A 23,950-nucleotide genomic window follows, 5' to 3' on the forward strand; every position below is an offset into this window, starting at 1 on the left:
TGGGGACCTATAACATGCTACGACCTGAATCGCTGTCTTACCCAGTGTTAGCTGCACCTGAAGTATCTCTGATGCATTATGTTGGGCTACCAGTCTGGAGGTGTGCACATCCTTTATGAATATGGAAACATACCGCCTTTGGAGCTTCGGTCCAAGTTCTGGGGCCGAAAGGTGTAGAATGAGTTATAGCTTGGTAGTGCAGGGGTGCTTTTTGCTGCCTTGAACCAGGTCTCTGGTACAGCACAAATGTCAATGTTCTCTATTTTAAGGAGTGCTTTGAGTGAGTGCATTTTGAGATTTAGACTTCTAGCGTTGAGCAGTATGACCCTCAGATTGCATTTGTTTGTAGCTGTTATGATGGTAATTTGGTCTTTGAAACACCACCTAAAAAAGGCACTACATTATTATTTATTAAAAATATTTAAACTTATCTTTGTGACTGATATTTGTGAGACATATATAAGTTCTTAGAGTACTTGCATATGTATTTGCTGATACTATACAGGTCACTCCTAAATAGCCCAGTACTTGGTCAAAACTACCATTTAGCAACATTACACAGTAGGATCGGACACCCTTTGTAAGGGCCTTAATAGTAGCTGATACATAGGGGTTGGTGGCAGTGATAACTACTTTATAGTCTGGGCAGAAGGGGGCATAGCTAGTAAACCTGTGCCAGCCTTCAGCAGGGGTGTCTGTGTTTTTGTATATAAATCAAATCTCAAAGTGTGTGTGTGTGTGTGTGTGTGTGTGTGTGTGTGTGTGTGTGTGTGTGTGTGTGTGTGTGTGTGTGTGTGTGTGTGTGTGTGTCAGCTACTTGGGTAGGGACATGAAGCACTGGTTGGACAGAAAGGGTACTGGACGTCTTGGCTTGACCCCACAGCTGAGATCTTAACCCTATAGCTGTGCCAGTGGGGAGTCTTACTGAGGATCTGGAGAAAGAGAGAGAAACCAGCCCCAGACTGACTGTGATCTCTGTTTGCTCTTAAGGGAAATTGCACTACACTGTGTGTACTTGTCATCCTCCCATTGTGTACATCCCTCACTGTTGCCAGTGGTGAGGATTGAGGCTCCTTGATTACTGGGCCAGTGCAGGTGTGTCACATATTAATTGGTGGGCAGTGGTGGGATATCCACATCACATTTTAATTGGCTTGTAGTCGTGTGGATATTGAATTCCTGTAGCCTGTGTACAGTGATCATTGAAGGTGTTTGTACTCTCAGTCAGCCATACAGTGAACATTCGGAATTCATATCACAATTGTTTGTTTGTTTTTTGTTAGCTGAGTTAGTCAGGGAGAGCAGGTAAGCATGTCAGCAGAGGAGAATGGCAAGCTGACAAGGAGCCAGTTGTCTGAAATGTGCCCGGCTAAAGGACTGGTGCATGGAAACCTGACTAAAGCAGACATGATTGCAGCTTTAGTCACAGTTGCATCACAGAATAGCTACCAGGAGGACAATAATACTGGCCGTGGAAATAAACAACCCTCAGAAAATGGACAGCTAAACCTTTCCACAGAGGACTTAAAAATCCGTCTGCAGTTAAAAAGACTTGAGCTAGAGGCCAAGCATTTGGAAATAGAAGCAGCAGAGAGACTGAGACGTCTGAAGGCTGAGGAAAATGAGAGACTGAGATGCATAGAGGCTGAGGAAAATGAGAAACTCTGATGCCTGCAAGCTGAGGAGAATGAGAGGCAGATGCAACATGAAAAGGAGATGCTGACTCTTCACCAGGGTCATGGAGGTCATGGAGGTAATGGGGAAGGGAGTAACTGAATCCCAGAAGCAACAAAGGTCAGTAAATTCCTTCCACAATTTACAGAGGGGGATAATTTTGATAGTTTCATTCATATGTTTGAAAGGGTATGTAGACAGTATAGTGTTGACCAAGGGCTCTGGGTACAGTTCCTGACTCCCTTACTCCATGGTAAAGCTGTAACTGTAATTTCTAAACTGTCTGATACTGATTGTTTAAATTATAATGTTGTAAAGAACTGTCTTTTAGAATGTTTTAGGTTAACACCTGAAACTTATAGAAAAATGTTTGTAAGCACAGACGCAAGGCAGATGAAAGTGTGTGTGAACACATTGCTGAACTGGGCACTTATTTCCATAGGTGGGTGAGTGGATGTCAGGTCACCACTTTTGAAGGGCTGGCAGGCCTTTTGGTGAGGGAACACACTCTTAGCACTTTGCCTGAGGACATGAGAATCTGGTTAGCTGATAGATAATGCAATACTGCAGATGAGTTGGGGAAGAAGGGGGACCTATACTTAGCAAGCAGGGCATCACTGCAAATGAAAGAGACACCCAGTGCTACTCATGGGTCTAAGAGAACCCATGGGTGGCAGCCTAGACTACCCCAACAGAGTCCCCAGTAACAGGGGAAGCCACTAGTCTAGATACATGCCCAGGACCAAGGGTTAAATGTTTTAAGTGCAACCAATGGGGCCATGTAGCATATAGATGTCCACAGAGGCAAAGTGGGGAACAAAAGGTGGGAGAGCCAGTAAGTGGGAATGACAAAATGCCAACAATAGGTTGTCTCAAGACAAAAAGGGTACCAAACTACCACAAGAGTGTATATATCCGATCTTAGTGAATGGGAAAGCGGCCATAGCTAAGAGAGACACAGCCTCTGACATTTGTGAAACCTGCAATGGTTACAGAGGAGAACTACTTGCTTGGGCAGTCTACTCCAGTCAGAGCTTTAGGAGGGACCCCATTCCAAATACCTTTGGCTAGGGTTCATCTTGACTGGGAGGATGGAAAGGAAGCAAGCAAGTAGGTGTGTTAGAGGATATCCCTGCAGATGTCCTGATAGGGAATGATTTTGATGATGCAGTACCGTGTGTACATTCAGTTACATGCAGTCAAGCTTGGAGACAATCATTCGGGTCTGGTAGCCTGGGGGAGACCCAGACAGACCACACACTTGCAGCCAGGACTGGTGCAGTGGTTACTTCAGGGAGGGAGCTACCCTGTAGAAGTGAGACTGAAGGTGAACCACAGCTGCTGGTAGGTACTGCTATTCCCTTGGACAGAGTGACTGTGCCAGTGGGGAGTCTCATTGGGGATCTGGAGAAAGAGGGGGAAACCAGCCCCAGACTGAAGTGATATGGCACAGGTTTACTAGCTGTGCCCCCTTATGCCTAGACTATAAGGTAGTTATCACTGCCACCAGAAGCCCTTATCAGCTACTTTAAGGCCCTTACCAAAGGGTGATGAGTCCTACTATGTAATGTTACTATTATCCAAATGGTAGTGTCACAATTCTCTCTCCCATACAGAAAACTCATGGTAGTTTTTCAAGTGACCCTTGAGAAACATTGCTTGAGAGGGTTGAGTCTATCTGGGAATACCTTACCCCATTCCCTGTCTTGAGAGCCATCTGTGTTGGCATTGCTAACCCCACTGTGGTGCTGCACTGTCATACCATATGCTTGCAACCCTAGGCTCAACCTTAGTAACTTGGAATTTTGCTGGCTGGCTCGATGTAGCCATGTTAAGGGATTGTGGTCTGTAACTACAGTGAATTTCCTTCCTCAAAGTGTGTGTGCGTGTGTGTGTGTGTGTGTGTGTGTGTGTGTGTGTGTGTGTGTGTGTGTGTGTGTGTGTGTGTGTGTGTCAACTACTTGGGCAGGGTCACAGAGCACTGGTTGGACAGAGAGGGTGCTGGAGGTTTTGGCTTAACCACTAAGCTGAGATCTGTACCCTATAGCTGTGCTAGTGGGGAGTCTTATTGGAAATCTGGAGAGAGAGGGACAGGGAAACCAGCCCCAGACGGACTGTGATCTCTGTGTGCTCTTAAGGGAAAATGTAGTTTACTGTGTGTGTACTTGTTATCCTTCCCAATGTGCACGCCCCTCACTGGTGCTAGTGGCGACGTTTGAGGCTCCTTGATTACTGGGCCAGTGCACGGGCATCACAGTATATGCTGTTTCATACTTGCTTATTTATTTTATTTTATTTTGATATTTGTTGACCAGGAATGTCCTCCTGAGCCAAGGCCCATTTTCAGCAGAGGCCAGGAGGGAAATGCCTGTTACAGTAATTAATATTACATGAAGGTTAAAATACATAGCTTATATACAGTTAGAAGATAGATTAAGTGACAGAGTGACCAACTAATAGTCATTTTTCATGGTTTAAATACAAGCATATATAAGTTTGTAATACAGAGTGATTAAACAGAGTAATCAACAGAGAGTTATTATGCAGGCAGTTTAATTGAGCATCATATGATAAACAGTAGACATTCAGAAGGGAGACACCACAGTTAGAGTATTGAAGAGAGATGGTAGGGGTAAGTGGATGAAGGAGAGGAGGGAGAGTTAGTGAGTGGTAAGACATGGGCAGATCAATGAGTTAAATATGTTGGCTTTTAAGGCTTTTTTGAAGGTAACAGTGTTGGGTATAATTCTGATGTTTAGTGGGAGCTTGTTCCAGGCAATGGCAACTGAGTAACTATAGAGGTGCTGGCTAATGGTTCTTTTTGGTTTATTGTTTTCTAGAAGTGACTGGTTGGAGCTGCTCAGAGAGCGATTGGGGTATATAGGGATATAAGAGAGGAGATGGCAGGACAGGAGGATGGTTTGTTTAAGATGGAGTGAGTGAGAAGAAGTTGGGAGAGTATGAGGTGGTGAGGAAATTCTAGCCAGTTTAAGGTTTGTAAGGCAAGGCAGTGGTGAGAGTTGTAGGGATGGTTAGCAGCAAACCTGGCAATTTTGCTGTAAGTAAGTTCAAGCTTGGACTTTAGTGATGAATGCATGTTGGTCATGATAGGTGAGGCATATAGAAGTTTGGGAAGAATATAGGCATAGGCAAGAGAGAGGCGAGCATCATTGGTGAGGTATTTCTTGTGTGTATATGAAGTCCAAGTTTCTGGTGATTTTTTTATGCTGTTTAAGATGTGCAGATCTAGTTTAAGTTGATCATCAATTATTACTTCTATTAACTTGGTGTGATTTTCAACAAAAATAGTGGTGGTGTTGAGAGATGTAAGGGTAACGGAAGGTTTTAGGTGGGAAAGGGATTTTGGTAGGAATAGGAGTTTAGTCTTTTTGGGGTTGAATATTAGTTAATTGTTAGCTAGCCAATTTTCAACAGAGTGAATGGAGTTTTGTGTTTTTGTCTGTAGAGCAGAGAAATTATCAAAGGTGGAGATGATAGTAGAGTCATCAGCATATTATATAAGAGAGGAGATGGCATGAAGTAAGAAGACTGTTAGTAAATATGTTAAAAAAGTAGTGGCCCTATTATGGAGCCATGGGGTACACCTGTTTTAACAGGGAGAAAGGGGAAGTAGGAATAAAGACATCTGACAGATTGATGTCTGTTGGTAAGGTAGCTTGAGAACCATTTTAGGGTAGAGTTAGAGATGTGAAGATCAGACAATTTAATAAGGAGTTTGGAGTGTAAGACAGTGTCAAAGGTTTTGGAAAGATAAAGAAATAGGCAGGAGACTGGTTTGTTGTCATCTCTGGCTTGAGCAATGTTTTGGGTGAAGGAAACTAGGGTAGTGATTGTGCTATGATTTGAGCAAAAACCATGCTGGGTGGGTGTAAGTAAGTTTACTTGGAGAAGGTAGTCCAGAAGTTGTTTGTGAATGCATTTTTCAAGTAGTTTGGAGAGGGGAGACAGGATGGCTATGGGACGATAATTGAACAGGTCCATGGAATGGCCTCCCTTGTGCATGGGAATGGTGTAGAATTGTTTCCAGATTGAGTGGACAGCAGATTCTAGGAGAGTCCGATTAATTAGGATGAACACAGGGTATGCAGAATACTGTACATACTGTGAATAACTTCTGTAAATATCTACTAAATTAAATCAGTGCCTCTGTACAGTTGCAAGCTGCTTATATTATTATTTGTTTTGAAGTGCAATGATGTTTTTTATACCTTCTGTACCTGGATCATAATTAAAAGGGGTCTCTTAACCATCTCTCCCACCTGGTTGTCAAACTGTAAAATAAAAAAATAATAAAAAATAAGGTCAGTAGCACTGGGTCACCTGCAGGGTAGTGCAAAAGGAGCAGGTCAGACCCAGTAGACAAAATGGCGCTAACACTATAAGAAATGTTCTTGTGTTTAACTTAATTAACACTGGGGGAACCAAGACAGTGTTTTCCCGACTGGGAGAGTGACCTTCCAGACCTAAGGTCACTACACCGAGCTGAAACACTGTGCTCAACAGCTGGCAGTAGCTGTGGGTAGCTCTGATAATGACCTGAAAAAGTCCAAAGACAGTCATTAATAATGAAAAATCCTTAGCAACAGTCACAAAGTCTTTATTGATCCAGATGTTAAAATCACAAAAAAAAAAAAAAAAAAAAAAAATGACCCGTTTGGGTGAACCAACACTGAGACAATGAGGAAGTCTATAAGCTCCTTCAAAAAGGATTTTACTTTATCAAATTGACAGTAAAAGAGAAGGAAATGTTAATTTGTCTCTGCTCCTATGAAACACTGAAGTATTCTACTTTGTCGCTGGTGGTGGGGGGGGGGTGCCAAAGCTGGAATTAAGTCAAGTCCTGGTAAGAAATATGAAGTTATTGTCATACGAGTTTGCAGTAATGTTAGTTCTGTTTCAGACAGAGCTCACAGTTATGAAATGCAGACCCCAGTCACTGAGCTGGGGTAGAAGTTTGGCTTCCTGGGTATCATGTGGAGCAAGATAGCCAAGTTTAAATGTGTGAATTCACCTCAAGGTAGTGAAAACTAACCCATATCTGAATGGGTTAAGAGCTGCTTGGGTGAGAGAACTTTCAGAGTGCCAGTGAGTTATTCATTTTAAAATCCCTTTCTAGTAATGTCAAGGGTCTACAAGACTTAATCCTTGGGCTTCTCTGCTCTTTACATTTTTTATAAATAAGATTTTCTTTTTTCCTTCTCAGCAGCATCTCAGTACTTTAAGGGCGGCCATGGTGGTGCAGCGGTTAGCATTGCTGCCTCACAGCAAGAGGTTCTTCGGTTCAATCCTCAGCTGGGGTGCCTTCTGTGCGGAGTCTGCATGTCCTCCCTGTGGTTGCGTGGGTTTGCTCCGGTTTCCTCCCACATCCCAAAGACATGCTGTAGGTGGATTGGACACTCTAAATTGGCCCTAGGTGTGAGTGCGTGTGTGTGTGAGCCTTCTGTGGAAGGTTGGGCAACTCAACACTGTAAAACTCCACTGCCAATCATGAGCGGACAGATGATCTGCTGTGGTGACCCCTAACTGGGAAAAGCAGAAAGAAGAAGCAGCATCTCAGTACTTTAAGCTGATGGCTTTGACATCTGAGTCCTTTTCCACTGCCATTGTCTGATTTCTTGTTGCCTGAGGCAGGACCTAACAAAGATTTTCAGCTAGCTAAAACAACTATACCTGTTTCAACTTTAAAAAACATGCACTCATTGTATTTTTTATACTACATAGCAGCTTGGTAAAGTACCTCTAACCTGGGTATGCAAGCCCCTGAAGGTGTTGTTCCCCAAGTCTCAATTTGTCTTCTGCATGAGTATGCGTGAGTGAATCAGACAAGCAGTGCTACCAGGTTACTTGCAAAAAAGGCATTCATGTCCAGTATTTAACAATAAGTGAAATAAAGGGACTGCTTATTTCCACACTGAAGTATTTACTGCTAAATGAAACACAAGCACCCAAGAACTACAGACTGTAGATTTAGTGTCAATATTTCTGAAACAAAAAATGCGTGTGACTCAAACTGGATGGTTACCTTTCTCACACAGGACACCTCTACTCAATTGCACCATCCCTTATAAATTTCTGAAATTAGGTTGCAGTCCCTCCTTAGTAAGAATCCTGCATAAATAAATATACATTTCCCTTTAGCCACCTTTTTTTTACTGTTCCCCGACAGTCAGTAAAATTCCACACTAAGGCTTCATCTTTAACTCGAACTGTTGAACTCATTTCCTGTTTATGAAAAAAAACACCTGCTTTTAGAAAATTAATTTCTCACCTTAAGACTTACTTGTTGCAATTAATAGGTACATATATAACACAGGAATTACTTAATCGAATGATTGTTTAAGCAGTTTCTGTCCTTCCGATTGCTTCTAACTGTTGTACTTTCTTTATCTCACTCCTGACTGTTATTACAAAAAAAAAATCACTGTATACGGTTTTTACTGAGTTAGTAATTTATATAAATATGCTTTTTGTTTCATCACTACTTGTTTCAAGCTAATTAAACAGAGGCCAAAAATGAGGACTCATGGTCCAGTCTAGAAACCTGTCAAATAAAAATGAAAATGCATGCGCTTGACTTTCTATGCATTTTCTTCCCTCCCATGTTTGTCACAATATTCAGGTATGCACATGTGACTATTTATCATGCATACCTTGTACTTAAGTAAGGAATATGTAGGTGGGTTGCACAGATGGAGCTACAGATAGATCACCTTTGCTGGATGGTATCTTGGTCAGGGTGCTACAACATCCAGGTTACACCCTGCTGCCTGTAATCTAAAGGACGTGTCATGTGTCTGCCTGATTTATGTCTCCCTGTAGATACAAGCTCTGTATGTGACACACTGCAGCTGCTGGTCCTATACCATACTCTGTTCCATGTGCCATGGAAACCTATGTCAAAAAGGTGGCAGAGAGCACCTGCCACAGAATGATAGGCCACAGTGCTGTGATTCCCTTAGCTTCTGTTTTCCTACTGCATAACTCTAAGTAAGTAATTTTAGGAGACAGTGCTCTGGGAAAATTGGGACACACTCCTGCATGGTATCTTGGACTGCATGCCTAGTAATTAGAGTTATACAGTGATCGGTCATTGTTATTCAAAAATGAGCATGTTGATTGGACAGACCAGCGTGCCCATTGTAAATTGAACATATACCAATAGAAAAAAATCTGGCAGCTGACGTACCACTGAGTGGCCAGATTTTTCTACTGGAATATGTTACAGAGGGTAGAGCAAATTACAGGAAAAACCAGGTACATTCTGCAAAAGTAAAGAAACAGAAAGATACCTTATTTTCTGCACTGTTTCTTCTTAAATCTGAGAAGATTCTCTCAACTGTCCAGATGTTCACAGAATGTCCAGATTTTTGTCTCATAGTACTCATCTTTTCCACATTAAAAACAAAAGTTTCTAGCAAGTCAGTGGGGTTGAAGTAATTAAATAATGACAGATATCTACGATTTAGCCTTCATATCCTTCAAAAAATGCACACTAAAAACAGCAATGGAGATTCTCATTTCTCAGTTACTTCTCTACAAAAGCACTGATGTAGTGTGGAAGTGTGGGAACATAACTCATGAGTCATATAGTATGAGCAGTAAATCAAAAAATGCAATCAGATTTCCTTTCCTTTAGAACTCATTATGTTTCTATTAATATTTCTCTCCAATCAGCATCTTTATTATGTTTCACAGGATCTCAATAAATTGTTGTTGTTTGTCTTTCGGCTTTTCCCAGTTAGGGGTCACCACAGCGGAACTCCGGTCCGCTAATGATTGGCAGTAGATTTTCACAAATGCCAAGGTGCCAGCTCGATGTTCAACCTTCAACGAAGGCACACCCATTTAAGCATGTCTTTCGAACACCCACCCAACCACGGGGAGGACATGCAGACTCCACACAGAAGACACTCCCCGCACTCCAGCCGAGAATCGAACGAGAGAACCTCTTGCTGTGAGGCAACAATGCTACCGCTGCACCATTTCCCCAAAATGTGTCTTATTTCTTCTTTTTAGTGATATTTCTGTTCCTTTAGCTTTAAGTCCTCTATAAAACATTTTTGAGTCATCAGTGAACTGCTTATTTTGTACTTTTCATTTATATTTACCTGCATTTCTTCTTAGTTTTTTTGCTTATGCTGATATTTTTAGTTTATTATTTGCAATAGTGTAAGATAGATCCTGGTCTGTTTAGATACTGTACATTGCTTTTACCACATCTGTCTTTCCAAGTATTTTTGATCATCTGTTCTGTCTTCTGTGTTTGTCTAATAATGATACTGCTTGTCTTAATTGCTTTATAGTTTCGCTATCCAATGCTCCCATGGTGGCATTTTATGTCTTCTCTTCCTTTCCATTATTGTTCTGTGTTTTTGTGATTAAGCTTAATCTTTTATTAATTTTCCTGCACAGTAATATATCCTGTTTATTTCTATCACAATAATTTCTCATAATAGCCCTAATTAATTTGTTCATCTATTTTACGAAACTTCTAACACTTTAGGTCTTATTTACATTCTGTAATCTATTTCTTTCATCAATCTTAATATGTCTATCCATCCCTATTAAATCAAGCAGCTCTTCCCTTAGCTTATTTGCTTGTTTTAAATTCAGAATACAACTCAAAAAAGCACTTCTTTACCCAAGCCAAATGCTCCTGCCACAACCCAGGACATATCACCTAACCTATCTCCTTTCCGAGGTTCTTCTCCTCTCTCAAGATTCACTGAAAATTGACTCACTTTAGAAATGAATGTATACATTGTACGTTCCACTGTACTTAATTGTACATTGCACCATACTTGTTCACTATAATGTATATACATAGTTTCTTTTTTCTCCGTAATTATTCTGAACTCTTCCAGTGTTACATTTCCATGAAATATTTTGTATTTCACCTGGCCTGAGACTGAAATAAAAAGACACAGACGGTCCAGATGTTGAATCAATATATTGCACACATTGTATACCATGATGCACACCACTCTTATATTGTGAGTCTGGGCTACTGGACTAATACCCCATACCACACTAAGAGACACCTGTTGGTGGTGTTTTACTACCCCTCAACGCTGCATAGTATAACGTAAGAGCGATGCAAGAACACATCATTAGCGATTTCACATCAACATTCGCGTCTTCCTGGAAAAAGAAAGCTGTGTGAAAGTTAAGGGAAGTCATAGTAAAATATTGCCAAAGAACTGTTATGTAGTACAGTATATATACAGTCGGTAAAGAGAAGGCCTTATGAACCCCCAACACCCTTTCAAATCTCAATAGAAGTGTGGTCCTAATGGCGGTACTTTCACACATTTCTAATGCTAAAAAACAATAGAGAACGCAAGTCTGGCACACTGCAGAAAGTTACTGAAAATCTTTTTCTTATCATTTTTTAAGTGTGAGACATTTGACAGTGTTTTAGATTATTTAACTCCAGCATAACTTTATTGTAAGAGCTAGCAAATAATGTAACACTTGCAGGGAAAATTCTAATGAAATAATTCTATGTAAACCACGTTTTTCAGTACAAAATTAAGGAGGCTATGAGTTATAAAGCACTATCCTCATTTTACTGTATAAGTTTTACTTGCTGACACTAAAATTATTGTATACCCCAGTGCTTAGTGTGCTCACAAATTGGCTTTCAGTATTGCATCCAAGTGATGCCCACTGTAGGACATGGGAGACACATCACATTTTACAGTTGCCACATATCAGCTAACACTGTCAGTATTGTATACCACATGACTCAGGGCTCCAACACCCCAAGACTCACTACCCTGATACTACTCCATCCCATATCTGGGAAATTAAGATGTAACACTGTCATATCCTGGGTATTATTGGCTAGGCTTATAAAGGTTTTTGTGCCATTAGCCTAGGAATCACCTATGAAGCTATGAACTTATGAACGCGGTCCACAGTATGCACATAAATGAGCCACTACTAATTTATCAAACATATGCCCACTGAAGGGCATGGAAGATGAATCACACTGTACCTTAGAGACACTTTAAATTATACAATTGCCATGAGCCAGCACGGTCAGTACAACACACTACAATACACAACATGCACACTTTGTAGGTCTGTGCTACTGTATTGCCAGATACCCATTATATAACCTTGAAAGTTGTATCTCATTGCACAATTTTTAGTGACATAGGCAGCACAGAGGTGCAACAGTTAAAGTGGTTACCTCACAGCAAGAGGTTCTCTGGTTCGATTCTTGGCTGGGGTGCCTTCTGTGTGGAGTCTGCATGTCCTCCCTGCATTTGCGTGGGTTTCCTCTGGGTGCTCTGGTGTCCTCCCAAATTCCAATGACATGCGTCTGGAGCATCTCCCTGGGCATCCGCTGAAAATAGGTTTTGTCCTAGTCAGACTTTCTTCTTCAACAATTGTTAAATAAATAAATAAATATTTAAGATACAGTGTACCACAGTACTCAACATGTGCATACATGACTCTGCATGTGTCAGACTGTTACCCACTCTTGAACTCCAAAGACACTTTCAACTGTAGAGACATTGCTTTTTGACACTGTTGGCTTTCTATACCACATTCCACAGCATTAGCACAATGTGTATCTTTTCTATTGTATAATAATACATGGCCATACAGCTGTACCGGAACCTTTAGTTTATGTAGCTAAGAAAATAATTTACGTTTTCTGACATCCTGGACAGTGGAGCAATCTGAAATAAATGCTTATAAAATTCATTGGATGAAACTGCTCTCTGTCTGATTCTTGCATTCTTTCATTGTCTGATTACCCACTGCATCCATTTCATGATTGTAAGGAAAATGAAGCCAAATACCCTCAATTTGTGCAAGGCAGACAAACTAATTCTGAACAGGGTACCCACCCACAGCTGGGTGCACATACAGAAACACATATACTCACACACACACACACACACACACACACACACACACACACACACACACACACACACACACACACACACACACACACACACACACACACAGAAACACATGCACATATACACACACAAACACATGCACATATACACACACAAATACATCCACATACACACACACAAACACATGCATACACACACACACAAACACATGCACATACACACACACACACACACTCATGCACATGCACATACACACACACACACACACACACACACACACACACACACACACACACACACACACACACACACACACACAAACACATGCACACACACACACACACACACACACACACACACACACACACACACACACACACACACACACACACACACACACACACACACACACACACACACACACACACACACACACACACACACACACACACACACACACACACACACACATACACACACCATACAAACAACAGGTAATTTGGAAGAGTGACAATTTACCTACAGCATAAGTTTGAGATGTGGGAGCAAACCAAAACACACACAGTGGGAACTAAGAGACACGGGAAGGATGTACAGACTCCAGCCGTGAATTGAACTGGAGAAACAAGCACTGCTGAGCAGCTATCCTAAGCGGTGCATCAATCTACCATCATTTATTCCTTGTGCCATACAGATATATTAAATACTACAGACAAACACCAAAATATGTAAAACTTAGTGTTGAGAAATCAAATGTGAAAAAAATGCATTCCAGATAACAGCCCACTTTTATACAGGCGGGTTTTGACATGTAATGACGCAATTCTACAGATCATACAGTGCTGAGTAAATGTTTCCATTTGTCTTTTCATTTGATATGTTACTGCCGCCCATGTTTCTTACCAGCAGAAGTTGCCATTTAAACAAACTGCATTCAAAATGCGAACATCATTAATCTCTAAAGGATAAAGCCACAAAAACTACTTTAAGCTCTGCAGGGTCTGTAACAATTGGTATTCATCTGTGATTCTATAGCCAAAAAATTGAAAAAAATAATCTTAAAAGACTTCCTGAAAATATGACTAACACCGTTTTCAAATACCATTTTCTGTGATGGACAAGTCTCCAACATCTAAAAAAAATGATGATCTTTGCCTGCCTGTACTCCAAGCTAACCTGTGCTCCGAGACTGCTGGACTTTAGATAGTGGGCAAAACCAAGACTAAGTGTCTCAGTCTAATTTTGTCAAAGTGAAAATTATTGAACACTTGCCTGTTTTCTAGATATTCTTCTCACTTTCTTTCTGTAACAACCAATAGTTTAATGCAGGGAAATGAAATGTAATGTTATTAATTACTCACTATTTTAAGAGAAATTAAGCTAACTAAAGTTACAAGTAAATGGTTAACATCCAACTCATTTCCAAAAGCTGTGCTTTTTCCATTTAATGTTGTGTATTCTGTAACTTTTCTCCTCGTGTCTTCTCTTTAAATGGATTTTGGACAGTGCATCTACCTTACTCAGCAAGTAATGAGAAAACAATATGTAAACAAAGTGCGAACACGTAACTGAAAGTCAAAACAAAGTTAAGTGCTGGACTTTAGGTGAGCTGGCTTTGACAACATGAAAATCCTTCAACCATATTAGAAAACCGTCTATAAAGCTTAGAAGAACAGCATGATTTGGGTTACAAAAACTGTTATTTCAGAGCTGACAAACCTTTATACTAAGTAATTAGCAAAAAAGTAATTAGCAAATGACACCGTTTTCAGCAATGACTGTCACTTAAACATTGGAGATAAGCATATTTAGCAAGCAGCGTGAACAGTTCACAGTACAGTTTAAATGTTAATAGTATAATAAACAGAGCAAGCAGTAGTTACGCTGAAATATCAGATTTGAAAATTATTGTTTGCATTTCTGCAATAGCCGTATAGACACACTGATTTTAAGTATCTTTGGTTATATCAAATTCATAATTGCATTTAATCTCCTGGACTATATTTAGGCAGCTTTGAAAGTGCCGAAGTTACTAATATGGAAGTCAGATCTGTGGCTTATATGAAGAGAGAGATTCAGCTCTTTCCACTGATGGGATTTGTAGTACTTCTGTATTCTAATCAAGGGTAGTGCATAAATCCGCATGCATTATTTAGACAAGTTTACAGTTTTTTATAAAAACGTGGTTAGTAAGGATGGAAAGTCACAGTCAAGAATGGAAAAGTATTCCATTTACTAAGACAGTAAGACGGTGTTACCCAGAAAACGTGTCTCTAAAAAGAGATGAAAGGGACAGGTAAATAGAAAAGGAGGGCATTTGGAAGAAATAAGGAAACAAACTAAAGGAGGCATGAAAGAGGTACGGACAATGACACTTAAATAAATTATAAAGTAAAGCAGCATGTCGGCTCAGCAGTTACATACCTTTCAACTGTCAGATTTTTACAGAATGTCCACATTTTTGCTTCTTACTTTTGGTCTGCTACTCATAAAATCTGTGGTTTTCTGACAAATCATTGAGGATTTAAGTCGATAAATAATACTAAATAATGACTGACATTTGAGTTTTAGACTTCATATTCTTCAGAAAATACATAATAATGTAGATCTGTCAATCTAGCAACTTTCTAGGTTTAAAAGAGCAACATTTAAAATCTGTCCCTATTTTTGGGCCTTTGTCCCCCATTATTTGTTTCTTTGTGCAGATTTCTTGTGCTGAGATATTGAGAGGTATGAGCATTTAATATTAACATATCTAAACATCCATCTGAAATGATGCCTAACCTTTATCATGTAAACTGAGAGAGGATGGTGATCGGCATTCGTTCTCAGCTTATAAACCCAGAAGGAATATTGACAAACTACTTTACAAACACTCTGTCTCACTAAATTGGAACAGACTTCCTCTCCATATTAGATCCAACCTTTCCTTTCCTTGTTTTAAAAAGGAGCTTAAATCCCACCTACTAAACTTGAAATTATGTTGTTGCATTGACCACACATAGTCTTAGTCTCACCCACTGTATTACCTGTTGCATCTCCTAACTTTCTTTCTTTGTTAGTAACTTCTGCTAAAACTCATCTCCTAAACCCTCAGCTCTACTACTATACCCCCTCCTTTCTCTCCCCCTCCCATTCTCCACACTATTTATCTTTTTTACCCCCATTTCCTATCAATGTCTGTACATTTGTCCTTCTTTTGAACGATTATCTTTTGTTTTTACTCTCATGTGTAGTAAAATTTTGATCACTGCTATCAGTGCGACCCTTAATGTGCATAATTTTTTTCTTTTGTTTTTCTCTTTATAATTAATTTCGTATTTGCAGTGTTTTTTTTAATAGTTTTTGCGCTGTATGTTTATCTTTGCTTATGTTTGCTGGGGCGCTTTCCCCTTGGGACTCCACTGAAAATGGATTGCTTACTATCAATGTAATGCAAATAGCTAATAACCTTTTCTTTTTACAATTATTTTGTATTGTGATTATTTAATATTTGTATATTGTCACTTTATCTTTACTTATGTTTGCTGGGGCTTTTCCCCTCGGGTCCCCACTGAAAATGGGTTTGTTTGCAAACTCAGTTGGACTAACCTGGTTAACAAACGTGAAATAAATAAATACAATTTAGTTTTTTTCCTTTGCTGACTGGGTTAGTCCCACTAGGCTAGATGCCTCTTTTCAGAGGAGACCTGAGGTGGTATTTATAGTACTGGGGAAATTTGGTCAGGGCATCAGGTAACTTCCCTACTCTTTTCAACAGGTGCCATGGGATGTTTTACGTTAACCTAAGCTACCACCAACTCAAGCAGATGAGGCCTTGGTTCAACATCTCATCCAAAGGACAACACACTCATGAGAGCAGCATCCCCCTTGTGCTACACTGTAATGTTAGTAATCAATCTATCTAGTATGAGAATAGAACCCACAACCTTCTGCACCAAAGATGACTGTGTAACTGCTGTGCCACTGTTGTAGCAAACATATTTAAAATATGCATATTTGTAGTAGTGTCCTCTGTGACTGTTAGTTTTTGTAATGTTTGCATTATTATTGTGTTAATTGTGCTTGTTTCTATTTTTATATTATTAATAACATTATTTAAAAATACACTCTGTCACTGGTCCAGGGATCAGGGTTCAAGTCTAACTTCTGATCAATGAGTATGTAAAGTATAACGTAAGCATGTTCTCCTCAAATCTTTCCTGGTGTTCTTTAGATATTCAAAATTTCATATCACCTCCTTAAAAAGATTTTTATTGTTTTTCTGCTCTAAACTTTCAGTGTATCCCATGTTCTCTTGTCCTTTTTGCCTGAGCTCTCAGTGAAAAGAGATGGACCAGTCCAGTTACCAGAATACAGTAGTCTGGCAACACAGAGGGTTAAAGTTATAAAATGTTAACAAGCTGCTTCTTGAAGTGCACGGTTCAATTCTCTTTGCCTACTGCATGACTCTGAGCAAGTTACTTAACCAAACAGCCCTGTAGGGTAGTTGTGAAACTGTTCTAGGTTTCTCAATGGTCACTTACAGTGCGTGCCTAGTAACTACCTCTGAACTGCTGAGGAACTATGAAAAAAATATGCAGCATCTCTTTAACTGCAAGCTAAGTTCACACATATCCATTATGATATGCATTTGAACATTAGTGAAAATATAAAAGAAATTTTATGCTATGCCCTTAAAGACTATTTATTTATTTTTTTATTTTAGGATTTTTATTATTGGGCCTAAAGAACCCAAAGAACCCATTTTCAGGGGGAATCTCCAAAAAAAGACAACAAGGAGAGGTACATACATACAAAAAAACTCTTAAAAAAAGCTAACAGACAAACAAACAAACAATAGAGCTAAGATACTTATACAAATGTAAAAAGAGAAATAAGTCATTGCTTGCATGCATATGCATTTCAAGGCACACAATCTAAATAAAATTAAATAAATAAATTACAAGTGTGAGGTGTGTGTGGGCTTTTAAGAGATTGTTTTGTTGTTTTGTGTGGTAGTGTGGTATTTGAAGGAAGTAATAAGTATGTAGGCTTTGTTGAGTAGGAAGTGAATGAATGGAGGATGGAGGATGGAGACTAGCTTGTTTTATGAAATATTTGTCATTTCTAATTATATGTATTCGTTATGATATTATTATTTATTTATTTACAGTTTGTTAACCAGGAAAGTCCATTGGGCCGAGATGAGCCCATTTTCAATGGAGGCCCAGGGAGAAAAGCTCCAATTTATTATTTGGCTTCATTAAAGCTCTATCATTATTATTATTGTTATTATTATTATGATTATTAGTAAGAGTAATAGTAGTAGTAGCACGGCACTTTTCTCTTCTTCTTTCTCACTAAGCTGAATACTGCTTGAGTAGCCCCTCACAGTCATCAGAATAAAATAAGCAAATATAAGTAAACAAGTAGTTCAGCTCTGGACAGATTTCTGGGTACAGTCCCAACCTTAACATATACACAGACTGACTGAAGACTCTACAAAGGAACAACCAAATGATGCAAAGGTCTCAGGAGATGACAACAGGAGAGACAGACCTGAAGATATGATAGGTATATTCCAGAAGGAATAATCATTACCCATGCATAAAGTTGTCTAATGACTATGGAAAATACAATGGGCAGGCAGAAGGCAATTCTACAAGGCTGACGGAAGAAGCAGCATGTTATAAGGAGCGACAGACCTGACTTTGGGGAAATCACACATACTCGTTTCATAGGAGGAATGCGGAAATGGGTAGAGCAAGTGTGCAATATGGTCCTTTCCATGTTTTTTTCTTTTTCCCTCTCTTTATGGGTTGTTTAACATTTGATTACTGGGAAACGCCAACTCGCTATTACTCCATTTTGAGCAGAGGCCTGCAGAGGAAAGCTCCAAATTATTACAAATTTTAATGACAATAATCTTACAATCTTCAAAAATAAAGCAAAATATTTTGCCGTTTAAATAATTATAACAAATTAGACATAAAAAAATCGGTTAAGAATCGATACAAGGTGTATGACAATCATTTAATATTTGGAGAAATTTTAGACATTTTGTAGAACAATTAAAGGTCAGTCAGTCTAATAGAAATAGGAAGTGCAATTTGAAGTGAGGGAAAAATAGGCTTATGGTACATTTAGAGAGAAAGTCAGGGAAAAGAATTAGATAGTAGTAAGGAAGTAAGTGAAGAAGGGAGAGGAAGTAGGTATAAGGAATGAAAAGGTACTTGTTCACATTCAGAGACATAGTTTATCCTGGTTTTGAGTAAGAACAGAGACAGATTGTAGCTAGGAAGTCTTTCAGAGTGGTTTTGAAAGATGTGAGGAAGGGTATAGACCTGATGAATACAAGTAAGGAAGTGTAGACCTTAGAAACCTTGTACAAGTAAAGACAATGCCCAGCAGATCTGCTAAGTTTATACACAGACAGGAGTTCTTGCTCACTGGATCGCAATGACCGACTGGAAACATAGTTGTGTAGAATATTTTTTTTACTGGTGGACAGGCAGATGGATGCTGGATAATTTTATAGGGATGGGATAAGATGTTGAAGAATCTCTGGTTAAAGATGTTATGCTATCTCTTAAAAAAAAAAAAAAAAAAAAAAAAAAAAAGAGTTGAACTGTATTACAGTTTTGAGTGGTGAGTTATCGGGAGAGGGACTTGGTTTGAATATTTGGATGGGATGGACGTTCAAAATTTTTTAGAGTTATGTTTAGTATTATTTTGCAAGTTATTATAGTGTATTTGTTGTCTTCATTTATTTGCTTTTTAGTACAATCGTGAAGCATTCTGAAGTTTTCAAGATATTTGTTTCTCTGGAATTTCAAAAGTGCACAAGAAAGGTGTGTGTGTGTGTGTGTGTGTGTGTGTGTGTGTGTGTGTGTGTGTGTGTGTGTGTGTGTGTGTGTGTGTGTGTGTGTGTGTGTGTGTGTGTGTGTGTGTGTGTGTGTGTGTGTGTGTGTATTTGGCAACAATCAGAACTAAGCATGAATATAGGACATGATTTACATGAGTTATCAATACAGCACAAGTCCTGCATTCTATCAACACAGCCAAAGTGACCATAAAGTTTTGCAAGCGTGTATAAAGAAGTTCCAGGTAATCATAATTCTTTTAAACACTATCTTGGAAGCATGTACATTTATTTCTTTATAAATGTATTTATTTATTTTGCATATGGCCTCTTTCATTTTTTTTACTTTAAAGTCACTTTTCCAGATGTGCATCTCACTCGATCACTGATTCCAGGAATCAATGGGACCAGTTTTGGAAAAGACCTCGATGTCTGTTGTGCATCCACAGGCAGGTTTTCAGAGTTGCTTCAGTGTTATTATTTCTGAGGTTTATTAATTTTGCAAATTTGAGAATTCAGTAGAAGAGTAGCTCTGCTAATGATTGTAATGTATAGTGGTGTGTATGGTGTTTACCAAGAAGTACATATCAGTGAGTTTTATTTTCAGTGTTTTGTTAGACCTTATCCCTGGGATGTTCAAAGGCAACTGTTTAGTAGAAGATAGGTATAAAAAATGTAACATACAGAACAAGACACATACACATCCACATGCAAGCACACAAACGCACACACGTTCATGTGCACACAGCAAATCTGCATATGCATATACATATAAGCATATATACACACAAGCATATTAATACACACAGCCACATGTACACAGACAAACACGTGCACAATATGCTTGTAAGGAAGCACACACACACACACACACACACACACACACACACACACACACACACACACACACACACACACACACACATACATACATACACATACACACAGACACTCAGACACTCAGACATGGTGAACATACTACACAGGCATGCAGATACCCATACATCCAGACATGTGGACATTCACAAAGATGTGTATACACACAAAACATATACACAGAGTCATATATGCAGGTATACATGTCCAACATATCTCTGATTGCACACACACACACACACACACACACACACACACACACACACACACACACACATATCATGAAGGGGTTACCTTTTTGTGGTGGAAGAGAGCTTTGACTGTTTTATGTTTTCACTGGGATTTAACCTGAACGTGCCTAAGTGTGAGCATTAATTTACACCTTTACAACATGCACTGGCTAATTCTAAGCTTCCCACCCTTCAATATTCCTTTTTCCCATACCAAGTGTGATGCTGAATGTTCCTTCCTAGTCCTTATATTAAAATCCAAACACCAATTCTGTGCTTTTTACCTGTTACTTTTCAACCATCCCCCACCTAATCGTGAAATAAAGGTGTATTTCTTTGCCTGATTGCTGTTTTCCTCTTCCCTGTGGCACTGTCACTTGCTTGACATGGGTGTGTTATTGTGTTAAATTCCTAGCCAGCATGAGCCAGAGAAAACCCAGCTCCAGCCGCTTCACAATCTGAAGAAGGAAGTCAAGTCTGCAAGTCTTCCTTTGGACTAGAGATACTTGCGTCTTTTTGGATTCTGCTTCCCTGCAGTGAAAGAGAAAGAAAAGGTAAGGAACAGGATGCTTTAAAAGTGCAAATCCAAATTAACTGCACACGTCTAACTGTTTTCATTCAGTACGCATTTCAGTGTAATAAAAAAGGGGAAAAAGAAAGAAATGTAATTTTTGATATGTTAACTTTGTCTTTGCATTATATTCTAGCTGCCAGAATTTAAAAATTCTAGCCACCAATAAAAGGCACAAAGAGAATGCATTAATTCCATCTTTCATGATTCTGGTATGCTCAATGCCATAAAGGGTTTTATACATGAAATGAGGCAAATTATGCCAGAGGTTAAAATGCAGGGAAGTCTTCACTACTTGGTGAGATGGGATATACAGGCTGATTTACACACTCTGTCATACGTTTTTAGTCTGACTATACCGTGATTGTTTGCTTTTGAGACTGCAGATTGCCAGATTTGATTTGCACATGAGGAAGTTCATACAGCTGCTTCGAGTAGCAGTGAGAAGTTTCTTTTTGCAGCGGTGGATGTTTGGAAGATGTACTCAGTCCTTGTAAGAATATTCTTAGCAGTCATGCAGTGACAATAATACACACAAATGGACTTCCTAATTTATTCAGTAATATCATCTCACAGCAGCATACTTGGAAAAGGACAGTATTAAATCTTATGACAGAAGAACAGTAAGTGATGGCACATTGATTTATTTTGTACAGCAATGATTAATATGTGTGATGCAATCACACAAGTACTACGTAAATGCAAATGTTAACTTATATTAGCTGCCCTGCATTAATGTGCAGTACAACGCATGTTAAGCTAGTGAGACAGTTAAATGTTTTACTAATTCACCATGTGTGGACCTATGGATAAGTACAGACCAGGCTATAGGTTATATTTCGGACAGTTGCAGCCATGAGTGGTAATGGAATAGGGAATATAGATTTACCTTATTCACAGTTGGATAAAGCACAAGGTTGGTATCCTGAATTTTCTGTCAAGTATTGTTTAATTCTTATGATTTTTGAGTACTTAATAATGACTTTTTACTCTTTATCTGTGCTGTCAACTACTTGCTTATGCACCGGCACTGGCATAGAGCTGTATGCTGGTCAATAAATGGTAAATAAATAAGTAAATGCAATTTAAAAAAAAATAAAAGTATACAGTGACTGAGGCAATCAACAGAAAATGGTCATCTGATTGGGTATAAACCTTTAATGCTGTAAGACTAAACAAACACCATCTGTAATTGTTTGAATCTGCATGCCAGCACTGAGTCTGCGCTGGTTAGGAGATGAGCAGGGCAACTCTTTGCTGAAATATTGTTCTTTACACCTGAGCTCCCATCTGCCTGATCGGGTTTGTTCAGATGGATATTAATATCGTATTGCATTTGCTGGTGAAGAGCATGGGAGTTTCCTAGAGTTTCCTTACCACTCTTATAAAAAGGTATATACTTAGAGAAACCAACCTACCTGTCATTAAAATGAAACAAATAAAATGGCAATCAGCATAATCATGCATTAAGTAGTGCCTGGCAGTTAACCAAGCTATGAAGTAAGTTCACATTGAAATGTAATATTCCCCCTTTATTCTTACTTTAGCACTATTGGTACAGTGATATTTATATATATATATATATATATATATATATATATATATATATATATATATATATATATATATTTCTATTTATACTGATGTACTGTACTATCTCACTTTAACAGTTTATATAGAATACTACGAATTCCCTGTTCTTGTCAGTTTGAGGAAGATGTGCGGTTGTTTCATAGCAAATGGTTGCTTTTTCTGCACTGTTTGTCAGTGGAATAAACTCAATACCAAGCAAGACACAGAAGATGAAAAGGTGGAGGTTTAGAGTGCATATTAGGATGTAGTTTTTGACTGAAAGTGCTCTATAAAGCCCCAAAATTTCTATTTTAGGTTAGAAAGGTAAAGTGCGGAGGGCCACATTACAAAAGAGTTAATCTCATTGTGTTTGCCCTGATTCCGAAAGACTTTCTCTCAGTGTAAGTGAATTCCTTCAGTGTAAGGCTTGTCTATGGACAGACTTAAAGTAGAGGCCAGATTCCAAAAGACCTGTTCTCACTGTAAGTGGTCACTTTTACAGTGAGAGGAATTCTTTTGGATTCAGGCCCCAAGACTGGCTTCATATAACAGCCGTATTCACCGAAAGGAACCTGACAGGTCAATGTGCTGTGCATGCCAAATGGATGAGTATTAATGCTTTCATTATTGATCTGTTATAATCACAACGCTATGATGAAAATGACCATATTAGGGACAACTGCGAAATTCTGTTTTTTTTTTTTTCCTTTTCTATTTCTTGTAACAGATACCTTATAGTTTACCTAGTGCATACAAGTTTGTAATCTTGAATGATTTTTAAAAGGCTTTATATACTGTATGTACCTTGAGGTCTCTTTTGCATACTTGTTTGTTTATTTACTTGGTTGACCAGTTTATTGGACTGGTCCCACACTTCCGTCCTTCCTCCTCACTCTGTTCAAGGCTGTCTTAAAGATGGGTGCTGCGTTTCATTTTTTTATGGAAGATACATACTTCAGTCAGTTCTTTCCACTTGGCATCTAACTTTTGGATGAAAATGTGTCACTTGTCCTTCTTGATACTTCTTGCATTAGCTTTACATTTCATTCATTATTGATCAAGCTTTCAGTAAAACCTAGAGTGGCCTCATAATGTTAGCTCTTTTGCACTGTTTAAGGTTTCTGGGCATGTCAGTTATGCATCACCTTCGCCCCAGCCCCACCCCAATTAATAAAGAAGCACATGCTGATTCATGACACCCACTGCTCTCAAGTCCCTCATTTGCTTTTTACAGATTTGCTTCATCTTCAGTTAATTAAGGCTACCTTTCTGGACACAA

At 39.0% G+C, this 23,950-nt stretch overlaps 1 protein-coding gene across 2 annotated transcripts in view; it reads left to right on the forward strand.

The window, feature by feature from the left end:
- The first annotated feature begins 20,918 nt into the window (after positions 1 to 20,918).
- The window catches only part of SCNN1A (sodium channel epithelial 1 subunit alpha), a 307,957-nt gene continuing 304,925 nt past the window's right edge, over positions 20,919 to 23,950 (forward strand). Inside the window, exons 1-2 of one of the 2 annotated variants that reach the window (XM_044079561.1) lie at positions 20,919 to 21,082; positions 21,479 to 21,722. The gene's annotated coding sequence lies outside the window, so the exon portion shown is untranslated. The remainder of the gene's footprint in view (positions 21,083 to 21,478; positions 21,723 to 23,950) is intronic. The other variant, XM_044079562.1, reaches the window with a different exon arrangement.

Source organism: Protopterus annectens, chromosome 8.part0, assembly GCF_019279795.1.
Source record: "Protopterus annectens isolate FY-2018-M chromosome 8.part0, PAN1.0, whole genome shotgun sequence".
In the NCBI taxonomy this organism is placed as follows: Eukaryota; Metazoa; Chordata; order Ceratodontiformes; family Protopteridae; genus Protopterus; species Protopterus annectens.